Source organism: Sceloporus undulatus, chromosome 6 (assembly GCF_019175285.1).
Source record: "Sceloporus undulatus isolate JIND9_A2432 ecotype Alabama chromosome 6, SceUnd_v1.1, whole genome shotgun sequence".
NCBI lineage: Eukaryota > Metazoa > Chordata > Lepidosauria > Squamata > Phrynosomatidae > Sceloporus > Sceloporus undulatus.
Window position 1 is genome coordinate 45,389,161 of NC_056527.1, and position 12,094 is coordinate 45,401,254.

The 12,094-nt window shown below is 40.3% G+C and overlaps 1 protein-coding gene across 8 annotated transcripts in view; it reads right to left on the bottom strand.

The window, feature by feature from the left end:
• Window positions 1-11,153, bottom strand: part of TBC1D5 (TBC1 domain family member 5) — a 304,630-nt gene extending 293,477 nt beyond the window's left edge. For 3 of the 8 annotated variants that reach the window (XM_042474673.1, XM_042474675.1, XM_042474671.1), the window contains exons 1-2: window positions 10,976-11,151; window positions 5,022-5,141 (exon numbers count right to left, since the gene is read on the bottom strand). The gene's annotated coding sequence lies outside the window, so the exon portion shown is untranslated. Of the gene's footprint in view, window positions 1-5,021; window positions 5,142-10,975 lie in introns of all 8 variants that reach the window. The other 5 variants (XM_042474679.1, XM_042474677.1, XM_042474674.1 and 2 more) reach the window with 3 other exon arrangements.
• Window positions 11,154-12,094: the final 941 nt, after the last annotated feature.

A 12,094-nucleotide genomic window follows, 5' to 3' on the forward strand; every position in this document is an offset into this window, starting at 1 on the left:
ACCAGCTTCTCAGCAGCGCGGGGCCGTGGTATATGCATGACACACACCCCGATGCTGTCCCGAAGCCAGCATTATGTCGCTCTGCTGCCCACACGGGGCAGTTTTTCAGCACTGTGGTAGCACTGCATTTAGATGCCGCACGCAGAAAAGCTACCCTTTTTCCGGCACAAAAGGTTGCAGCATTTTGCTTCCTCTTTTTGCGCTGGAAAAAAGTGGGGCTGCAGCGTGAGGTTGGCACAACTCCCAGCTGGCTTCTTTCATGGGTGTTGTCACACCATCTTTTTGCCAGTCTGTTTCAGCCCTTAGTTATATGTTTATATACTTTAAACTGATACTCATGAAATGCTATTACATTTTATAATTTAATAATCAACGTATATTTCTACATCTCCAGTCTGCATAGGGACACTAGCTCCATCTTCATGTTAAAATACTTTTATCCACAGCTTGGAAGTACAGTGGTCTGGTTTGGTTTGGTTCCAGGACTCCCCATGGATAACAAAATCCATGGATGCTCATGACCCATTAAATACAATGAATAGTAAAATGGTTTCCTTATATAAAATGGGAATTCAAGGTTTGCTTTTTGGAATTGATATATTTTAGGAATCTTTGCAAATTCTGGATGCTTGAATCCATGGATACACAGGGCTGACGGTAACTAGTTATGAGAAGGGTCAGTATGAATGTAAGAAAGCCAGTGTGGTATAGTGGTTTGAGTGTTAGACTAAGGCACTGGGAGACCAGGGTTTGAATCCCCAATGGGTCATGAAAACCCACTGGATGACCTGGGTATGTTACGCTCTCAGACTCCCCTGTGAACAAATTCTGCCAAGAAAACTCTGTGATTGTTCTCCGTAGGGTTGCCATAAATCAGAAATGACTTAAAAGCACACAACAACAAGGGTGCAACTCAGCCACATTTCAAACATAACATGATGAGAATAGGCAAAATTACTTTACCAATGTAATGAGTAATATTTTCAATTAATTTCAAACATTACCTTTAAAGAGCAATTTTCTCGGTATTTTGACAGGACTTTCTCACATTTTATGCCAATCTCTAGCCTCTACTTAGAAGAATTTTGTTAGGAGAAATAAGTAATGTAATATTACTTATTCATATCACTCTAATGAGTAGCAGCAACAGGCTGCTTTTGAAACACTGTAACAATAGAATAAAGTGCTTTTTAAAAGTAACTTTCCAAGATCTGCTTTTATTACTACAGTTAAAACTCCATCCCTAGCATAGCTTGTTCCACCTCCCAGTTGCACAATCCTGCCTCTGAATCCTGCCTTTTAAAATATATTTAAGAGTTTTTCCAATTTTTTCAAGCATAGCACTTTGCTTGTTTTGAGAAATAGTGAAGACTATATTATTTTCTTAAATGTCATTTTTACAAAATGTCTTACGGCATGTTTTGTCAGCCTAAAATTGCTTATCCCTTTAAGGACCAGCCTTTTAGATTTCTTATCTATAACATGAGATTAACGTTAAAAGAATCAACCTTCTACTGTTTGCATTCCATTCACATCCAATTACATCTCTCTCTCTCCCTTGTCTATGCACTTTTTGCAAAGCCAAACGGCTTTTCCCCACATTACTAAGACTCCTCATTCATATGCAACAGTCACAAAGTCTTAGCATTTGACCAAGAGCCCTCCAAAACTGAGACGAACAATTTATTTCAGTCAGTGCTACAATACCCACTTAACAAAGTGAAAATGAAAAACTTACCAGGACAGATGTCCAGGAATAACAGGACAGATAGAGGAGACAAAAATTAGAGAATGGCGGGTTACAGACTGCCCTCAAGTGGCCGTTTTCCCACTGCCGCCATTCGCTGCGGAGGGAAGCCCCAGCGGCCAGACTGCGAGGCTTCCCGGCGCAGCGAAAAAGGAGCGCCGAAATGGTGCTCTTTTTCAAAACGCGGAAGTGGCGCCGCAAGGGGCGAAGTGCGCCCTCACAGCATCACTTCCGCCATGACACGTCTGGACGCTATGCGTCCAAGACGTCAAAATGGCGGCGCCCATGTGGATGGGCGCTGCCATTTACGACGCTCTCCGCGCGTACTATGGAGAAGGGCTATGAGGAAGGTAAGACCCTTCCTAACCCTAATACGGCCCTTCCTAACCCTAGTACACGCGGAGCGCATACTTTATGGCGGTCTGTAACCCGCCAAAATTTGTTCTCACCTACAGCTCACAGTTGAAACTATTTAAATATACCAGCAGCGAACTACAGCCCACTCTGGACAAGGACAGTTCCCTTGCACAGGCCTTAGGTGACAGGCCAGTATTTGCATTCAAAAAATCCATCCTGAAGTCACTAGCAACAAACCACACTAGGGACTAGTTCCTGCAACCCACCAGATTCCATCATTGTCTTCACAGGAACTCTGCAGAAGTACAGGTTGGGTATCACTTATCCAAAATGACTGGTTCTAGAATTGTTTCAAATTTTGGATTTTTTTGCCGGGGGGGAATTTTGGAATATGCATTTTACATAATGAGAAATGAGACCTAAGTTGAAACACACAATTCATTTATGTTTCGTATACAACTTTAACTTGAAGTTAATTTATGTTTCACATACACCTAGCCTGAAGATAATTTTATACACAATATTTTAATACTTTGGTGCATGAAACAAATTTTGTGTACATGGCCCTTGCAGTCTCTTCCAACTCTATGATAAGAAAAAAAAGTGATACTATCTCAGCAAACCATGAAAAAGTTTTAGATTCTAGAGCATTTCAGATATCAGAATTCCAGATAATGGATACTCACCCTGTACTACATAAAGGTTTATTCATTTTTTCCTTTTCCAATGTGATATATGCACATTTCTGTCAATTATGCTCTTCTACATTTTATATATCGCCTTTCTCCATTTCATGTTAACAGTCCACTCTGCACAAAGAATTCTACTCCTGTGTGCCTTCAAGTCATTACTTACTTCTGGCAAACCTAAGATGAAACTATCATGGCAAGATTTCATCAGAGGGTGTTTCCCATTGTCCTGTTGTGAGGCTGAGCGCATAATACTCACCCAAAGTCACCCAGTGGGTTCCCATGGCTGAGACACAGGGATTTGAACCCTGGTCTCCCAGAAGCCTACACTCAACTTCAGTACACTGCCTCTTACATATATAAACGGATGCAATTTTGACTACACAAATAGCTCTATTCCAAAACTAATGAGAGAATATATCAGCCTTCCAGGATGCTTTTTAAAGAGGCAGTTTTGCTTTATAAAAAAACAAACAAATGAACTTCAAAGGAAAATTAAGAGTGAAAGACTATTGAATTGTAATTCTTCAAGGAAGTCCTAAAAGCTTGAACTGGAATAATGATATCTTAAACATATTAATTGGCTTACCTATAACAAGATGTTTATTATCAGGAACAACTGTTTTGTGAATGGCCATTCACTATTTCCTGCACTACGTTTTCCTCTGGGTTTTTTTTTATAATCCCCTCAAGTGTGATGTATTGTGTGAGTTATGTGTGCATGCATGTGTGCATGTCTGTGCATAGGAAACTCTGAGCCAAAGGGTCATATATATATATACTGTATATTGAAATGGATAGTAATACACAAAAACCTATGCTGTAATAAACTGGTTAGTCTTTAAAATATCACTGGATTCTTTGTTCTAAATATGTAAATATTTAATACTTTGGGTAATGTCCTCTAAAACCACCCTTCCATCAGGAAAAAACATGTTTATTTTTCTTATACCACGGTGGAAAGAGGGTGACTTGCCCAAGGTCACCTAGTAGTTGAATTCTTGTGGCCAAGAGGAGATTCAAACCCTGATCTCTCAGTGTCCTACTTCAACACTCAAACCACACCACCACACTGGCTCTCATGAAACAGCATACCTTTGGGCAAAACAAACCTAAGCTAATGATAAAACACATGGAACAAAAAAGATACTGAGAAGCTTATTGATAGAAAAATAAATGGTTAAAAAAATCTTTACCATATGTCTGTAGAAGTATGAGATAACAAAGATATGCATAAGTAAGTGAATAGGATGATGAGTTGGAAAATGTTGGCGAAAGAAAGGATAAAGAAAAAATTGCAGGTGAAGTATAGAGAGTACAGTCGGCCCTTCTTATACACGGATTTTTTATACACAGATTGAAGCATCCACAGTTTGAAAATGTTCCAAAAAAGTATAAATTTCAAATATCAAACCTTGCTTTTACATTTTTTATAAGGGACACCATTTTGCTATGTCATTATATTTAATGGGACTTGAGCATACACGGATTTTGTTATACACGGGGGATCTTGGAACCAAAACCCAGCATATAACAAGGGTCCACTGTATATAGAATGTAAATACACTCGTCCCTCCACATTCACTGGGGTTAGGGGCACAGGATCCCTGTGAATGTGGAAAAACTGCAAATAACAAAAACACTACGTTTTTACCCGAGATACTACCTCTTTAGGCAACTTTAGATCCTCCAGTGCAACTCTGTGGTCAACATCTGCCAGATTTTGACCATAGAATTGTGCTGGAGGAGCTAAAATTGCCTAGTGGAGTGTTCTCTCTAGGAATCTCTAGGTACTTCAGTGCGACCTTTGGTTAAAGTTGACCACAGAATTGTTCTGGAGGACCTAGATATTCCTAGAGAGAACATATTAATAAAATTTGTGAATAATAAAATCTGAAAAAGTCAAAGCTGCAAATGTGGAGGGACAAGCATATGTTGTTAATGGGTATTAGAAAGAAGAGATTTCTGAATTAAAAGTTATGTCAGTATTGGTTCCTAATGTATAGGTGATGATTTTTTAATGTAAAGTATGTTGTGTATTTTTGTATGCATGCTTTATAAGTTGTTTGGTACACTTGATATTAATAAAAATTGCACAAAAAAATATTTACCAGAAACAATGTCTGGTTTCTGTTAGACCATTAGAAACAATGAAATGGAATAATTATGATCTATTAGAACATTCTGGGGCTGTTACACCATTAGAAACAATGAAATGGAATAATTACCAGAGGAGAATGTGAAGCAGGATAACTTATCTGCTTTGGTCTTCACAGTGAAGAACTGGATAGTCACAAAGGCTGAACTGCTATTTTTCTAGGTGTCTTCAGAAGAATTAAATTATATGGCTGTGAAGAGACAGTTGTATGGCTAATTAAAAGTAAATCACTAGGCCCACATGCTATACACTAGAAATGTTGAAACACTCAAATCTGAAAATGCTGATCATTTAAAATATGAAACTTGCCACTAAAATCTGCTTCTTTACAGAAGGCCTGGACGAAAACCAGAGTCTAAAAAGGAATCTGAAGACAACTCAAGAAATTACGACAATCATAATCTAATGTCCATCTAAGGTGGAAAGTATTGTTAAAGCAGGACTTGATAATATTTGAAAGAAAAAGCCTTCCTGGGAGGGAAATCATGGCAGGGATTAGAGCTTAATGACAGAGCGCATGCTTTGCATACATGATCCCAGTATCTCCAGTTAAAGAATCAAGCTGTAAGAAAGCCCTCTGAGACCTTGGAAAGTGGTTACCAATCAAGCATATACAACACTGGATTATCATCTGAATTTTTATGAAGATAACTCTGCATGTTCAACTTGGAAATTTACCCAGTAGTACTCTTGTTGATATTACAATTTGAATGAAACAAAGTTTTGACTGGAAGTACCTACAATCTTTAAAATTTGTTTCATACACAATAAAATGAATTTTTAAAGAGCTGAGGTTTGCCACAAAAATGTTTAAAAAGTCAACATGTGTAAATAGCGTGGGCCTCTGGGCCCCCATGGATACAAAAATTTGTGGGTGTTCAAGTCCCATGAAATACAGTGGGGTGGTAAAATGCTGTCCCTGATATAAAATGTCAAAATCAAAATTTGCTTTTTAGAATTTATATATTTTTGAAATATTTTCAAGGCATGAATGCTTGAATTCATGGTTAAAAAAATCCATGGACATGGAGGGCTGACTGTATTAATTACAAAACTACTGTGTTAATTACAAACTACAAATCACAGGATTCTATAGGAAGCAGCCAAAGGAGTTTAAAGTGCCATCAAAGCACCGTGGCTTGTCTTCCAGCTAGACAGAGAGATTTATTTGTTAAGGAAGTACACGGTGCTTTTTAGCCTCATGTGGTTACTCAGAAATACATGCCTCTGAGTTCAGTGGAGATTATGCCCATGTCAGGTGCTAGACGGCAGACTTCACTGACTAATAATATCAGCTACTTCAGCGTTTTCAACCAGCTATATGGCACATGGACTGATAAGCTTACTTTATGAAAGGAAAATAGATCCACCTATAGAGATCGTCAGAGAAAACAATAATTAACTATACAATAGCAATAGCAAATACAGTACATTTCTATATCGCTTATCAGTGAACTAGCACTCCCAAAGCAGTTTACAATGTGTAAGCCAATTGCCTCAACAAGCTAGGTACTCATTTTACCGACCTACAAAAGGATGCAAGGCTGAGTCGACCTTGGAGCCTTCCAGGATCTAACTTACAATGCTGTGGCTGTAGGACCAGAATTTAATCACTGCTACCAGGGCAGAAATAATGCATCCTGACCCTACTTTTTAACTGCTGTGACTCAATGCTATGGAATCCTGGAATTTGTAGTTTTATGATATATTTAGCCTTCTCTCTCAGAGAGCTCTGGTGCCACAACAAACTACAAACCCCAGGATTCAGTAGAATGAAGCTGTGGCAGTTAAACCTGTGTCAAACTGCATTATTTCTGCAGTGCAGATTAGATCCAAGATATCTTGTTTATTCTGTTACTGAAGACTCTGTTAGTGGCTGCATATAAAAGTGTTAAATAAAAAAGAATTCATGAGATAAAACAAATAACAACATGCATAATACAAATATGATTCAAATTATATAATAATTATAACTCTTCTAGAGTATACCACTTTCCTATCTTGTATTGAAATGCAGCATGCAATAAAATGCTATTTTATGTCTGTGTGCCTTGTCAGGACAAAACTGCTAATTTTTGTACCAAAGGGTCATAAAAGCAAAGAATATGGCAGCCCAAAAGGAGAACTGATGCAGTGAAAACGTACAACCAGATCAGAAAAGGTATGCTCATCTGGACAACTGAACCCATCACCATTACACCGCTGCTTCTCCTTCAGTACTATTCCTTGTGTCTGATGCTTTTAGGCTGTAAACCTGAAGACAGGAACTGTCTTATTACTATAAGCCATTCTGGTTGAATAACATGATAAAAAACACTACAATAAAAAAACATCTGTGTCCAGAGCTAATTTAGACATGTCCAAGGATTTCATTACACTGAGTGAGGCTTCTACCTTTTTTAACAGCACACCTCCTTGTCATGCCATAAACATGCTTTTCAAAGTCCCAGCAAATGAGGTTTGCCTGGTGGCATGGAGGACTACTAGTCGCAAAAGAAAGAAGCACAAAAGGACATAACTGTATGGTTGTAAACTTTTTTTGATGCTAGTCTATTAAGACTAACAATGAACTTATAGTATGCAAAGCGATCTTGCAGCCCCTTTGAGACTAATTGAAAGAAAGAAGCGGACCTGAGCCTACTTCCTCAGGTCAGACATCCTCCGTTGGAGGAGATTGTGGGCGAAATCTTTGAAATAAAAATAAAATAAATGTTCCAGGACATGCCCTACATGTCAACCTTCTATCCAAGAGGAATTCAAAAATGTTCTCCATTTTGAGCATAACTATGAAGCATGAATTTACATGTATATGTAAATTCAGGTTTTATCTGGTAATGTCCTACATTTTTCTTGAATGCCCTACATTTTACAGTGCTTCCTTTGCAGTTGTGGCATCTGGTCACCCTGCCTTGGATGCCTGTTTACCAGCTTCTTTCTTTCAGTTTATCTCAAGTGACTTCAGAGCCCTTTGCACATTGATTTTCCAGACTAACGTGACTGTGTTTTGAATACAACCAATTTATAGGCAATACAAGGAAGAGCAGATCATACCCATCTGCTACTTAGGTATGGTCACAATACAATAAGTACTACTCCTTCACAATTGAGTCTTAGGGGCTAAACAGACTGCCCCTTTCAGCACCGGATCGGAGCTGCGGCAACTACATGCTGTGGCCCCGATCTGACATTCCCGTGGCTCCTTTTTGCGCAGAGGAAAGAACACCTTTGCCGCAGTGGTGGCACCTTCTGGTATTCCTTCTGGCGCTGTGTGATCTGGACATAGTGCCAAAGGAGCGCCATGACGCCACCTGCTGTATGGTCGGGCGCATGGCGTGATAGCAGTGTCAGGGTAGCGTCGGGGTGTATCGTGTGGATGTCACATCCCCACTCTGCCTGAGGCCGGCGTATAACGTTGGTCTGTACAGCCTTTTAGCCTACTTCATAAATGGACAATGACTGGATTATAAATGCACAAATGATTGATGAACTGACCTACAGAAGTAGGAATAAACTTCGGAGTCCCCCTCCACATTAAGGCACTGCAGAAATAATCCAGCCTGACACCACTTTAACTGCCATGGCTCAATGCTATGGAATTCTGGGAATTGCAGTTTGCAATGCAGATGCAGCCTAAGAAACAGGTACTAGTTTCTATTGTTTTGTTTTGCTCTAGGGAACAGAAAGGACAAATAAGCATCTGCAACAAAAACAACTGGAGAGCATCAATGACTAAGGCTGCGAAGCCATCCTACACACACTTAAGTGGGAACAACCCCACTGAACTCAAGGGAATTTACTCCTGAGCTGGCACTGCACAGGGCTAGGCTGGAAGAGGAGGTCTGAAAAGGTGCAATGGTCCTTAGAAAACTGGAACTTTTGTTGCAAAGGAAGTGAGGAAAAACAGAGCAGCCTGATGGAGAGGAATGGAAAAAGTTAAAAAAGGGGAAGCAAAAAAGAGGAAGTTCAATGGGGTTGCTCCAATTAAGTCGGTGTAGCCTGGCAGCCTTAGTCATCCATGCTCTCCAGTTGTTTTGGTTGCAGATGTTTATTTTACCTTTCTGTTCCCTGGAACATAACAAAACAAAACAAAACAACAACTAGGAGCTTTTTTTTCTTAGGCCACATCTGCACTTCAAACTACATTTCCCAGAATTCCATACCATTGAGCACTTCCCAATTGAATTTAGATTAGGAAGGGATGGTTAAACCCACAGTGAGTGGTTGTGTTTTCTTCAATGTGCCTGCCTGAAAACAGCTGAGGATGAGAAGCAATCCCCACCACTTCCCCAATTCTCCAGTCCTTTGTTGTTGTTGTGTGTGCCTTCAAGTTGTTTCCGATTTATGGCAGCCCTAAAGTGACCCTATCAGGGGGTTTTCTTGGTAAGATTTGTTCAAACATCCTCTGCGGCTGAGAGTGTGTGACTTGCCAAAGGTCGCCCAGTGGGTTTCTATGGCTGAGAGAGCATTCGAACCCTGGTTCTAGAGTCATAATCTAACAACATAATCCAGTTGAGCAAGGACTCCAGGGTCATAGAATGGCTGTATCTCTACTGCAGGAATAATACAGTTTGACACCACTTTAACTGCCATGGCTCAATGCTATATACTCACACACATAATGTGTTGTGCATATATGCATGTATATAAATGTTCTGTGTGTGTATATCAGTCTTCCCCAAACTGTGCTCTTTAAGGGATTTTGGACTTCAACTCCCAGAATCCCAGACTGATGGCTGAGACTTCTGGGAGCTGACGTCCAAAATCTCTTAAAGGGCACAGTTTGGGAACCACTGAGTATATTTGTGTGTGTGTGTGTGTGTGTGTGTGTGTGTGTAAAACAAGCATACAAATTGTGTGTGTGTATATAAAAAGCACACATATAAGTTGTGTATGTCTGTGTGTGTATGTATGTGTATATATATATATATATATACACACACACACACACACACACCTACAAGTTGTGTGTGTGTATGTATGTGTATATACATATATATATATATAAACACAGAAATACATACAAGTTGTGTATGTGTGTATATATATATACACACACATACAAATTGTGCATGTATGAATATGTATGTGTGTGTGTATAAGCACACACAGACACACACATAAGTTGTGTATGACACCCAGTGTGGCACAGTGGTTTGAGCCTTGGACTCTGGAGACCAGGGTTCCAGCATAGAACCACTGGCTGACCTTGCAGAAGTCACACTCTCTCAGCCACCCAACCACCCTCTCTTGAGAAACTTGCCAAGAAAACCCTTAGGGTCGCCATAACTAAATAATAATAACAACAATAATAATTAAAAATAAATTTAATAATAATAATAATAATAATAATAATAATAATAATAATAATAATAGCGGGGCTCTGGTGCTACAACAAACTACACTTCCCAGGGCAGCTGATGAGGCTGCATCCACACTGGAGAAATAAACCGGTTTGGAAGCGCTTTCAGTCTTTGTCTCACTCTCTGCTATGGAATTCTGGGAGTTGGAGTTTGTTGTGGGGCCCAGAGCGGAGCCTCACAACAAACTCCAACTCCCAGAATTCCACAGCCTTGAGCCAGAAAAGACTTAAAGCGGTGCCAAACCGGGTTATGTCCCCAGTGTGGATGCAGCCTGTGAGAGAAGGCGCCACAGAACCCGGAAGCGCCTCCCTCAGACCTTTGCTGTTCATCCGCAGTGGTTCTCGATTCTCAACCTTTGGGCCTCTCTCCAGGCGCTTTGGACTCCATTTCCCAGAAGCCCTAGCCAGCGCGCCTCGTTGTTGAGGGATTCTGGGAGTTGAAGTCCCAAAACAAAGAAATAATAAAACAATCATAAACCTAGAGGAGCGAAGGTTGGGAGAGAGAAGCTTAATAGGGAGGGCGGCGTGACAGGCCTCCTTGGCAGCCGGGGAGGGAGGCGAGGGCTGAGGGGAGGAAGCGAGGAAGGAGGAGGAGGAGGAGGAGGAGGAAGAGGCCTGGACTGCTGCTGCTGCTGCTTCTAGGGCTGAGCCGCTGCTGGGTTTACCTGCTCCGGTTGTTTCAGTGCCCTTGGATTGAGAGACAGAGAGGGAGAGGAGGAGGAGGAGGGCGGCTCAGCCTCCAAGGAAAAGCCGGGAGGAAGAAGGATGGAAGGCCCTCCAAGCCCGCCTCCTGCCCGAGTTCAACCGCCGCCCCCTTCGCCTCTCGCACGCAGGCGCCCCGGAGGCCCAGAGAACCAGGCCTTACCAGGAGGAGGAGGAGGAGGAGGACGGGAAAGCGGGCCTCGGAGGAAAGGGATGGCTAGGGAAGGAGGCTTCGCCGCGGGAGGAGTGGGAAAGACGGCCACCCTCACCTTCATGAAGAGGGGAAGGGCTTGGCGCGCTCAGGGGGGAGCAGATAAATTATATATATATATATCTCCTCCAAATTTAATCCCTCTTGGCCTGTGTGTATTATATATATGTGTGTGTATAGAAAGTATATATCCTCTGTGTGTGCATATATATATACAGTACTTATGTTGTACATATATATATATATATATGGAAAGTATATATCCTCCTTCAGCTTTAATCCCTCTGTCTGCCTATGTTATATATAGATATAGATATAGATATGGAAAATGTATATCCTTCTTCAAATTTAATCTCTCAGTGTCTGTATTTTATATATGTGTGTGTGTAAAGTATATATCCAACTTTAATCCCTCTGTAATCTGTATGATATGGAAATCCTTCAGATTTAATCCCTCTCTGTGTGTGCATATATATATATGGTAAGTATATATCCTTCAAATTTAATCTCTCTGTGTCTGTCTGTATTAATATGGAAAGTGTATATATCCTCCTTCAAATTTAATCCCACTGACTGTGTCTGTATGTAATATGTATATATGGAAAATATATATCCTTCTTCAAATTTAATTCCTCTGTGTATGTCTGTCTGTATTATTATTATATATATATATATATATATATCATATATCCTCCTTCAAATTCTCTGTGTGTGTCTATATGTATAGAGGCACACTGTATGTATACAGAGATTAAATTTGAAGGAGGATTTTTCACAATAGACTATGTGTATCTGTATGTACACAACACACACACATGACATACATGTGTTGTGTGTGTGTTGTGTATATAGATATATAGTCCAGCATGAC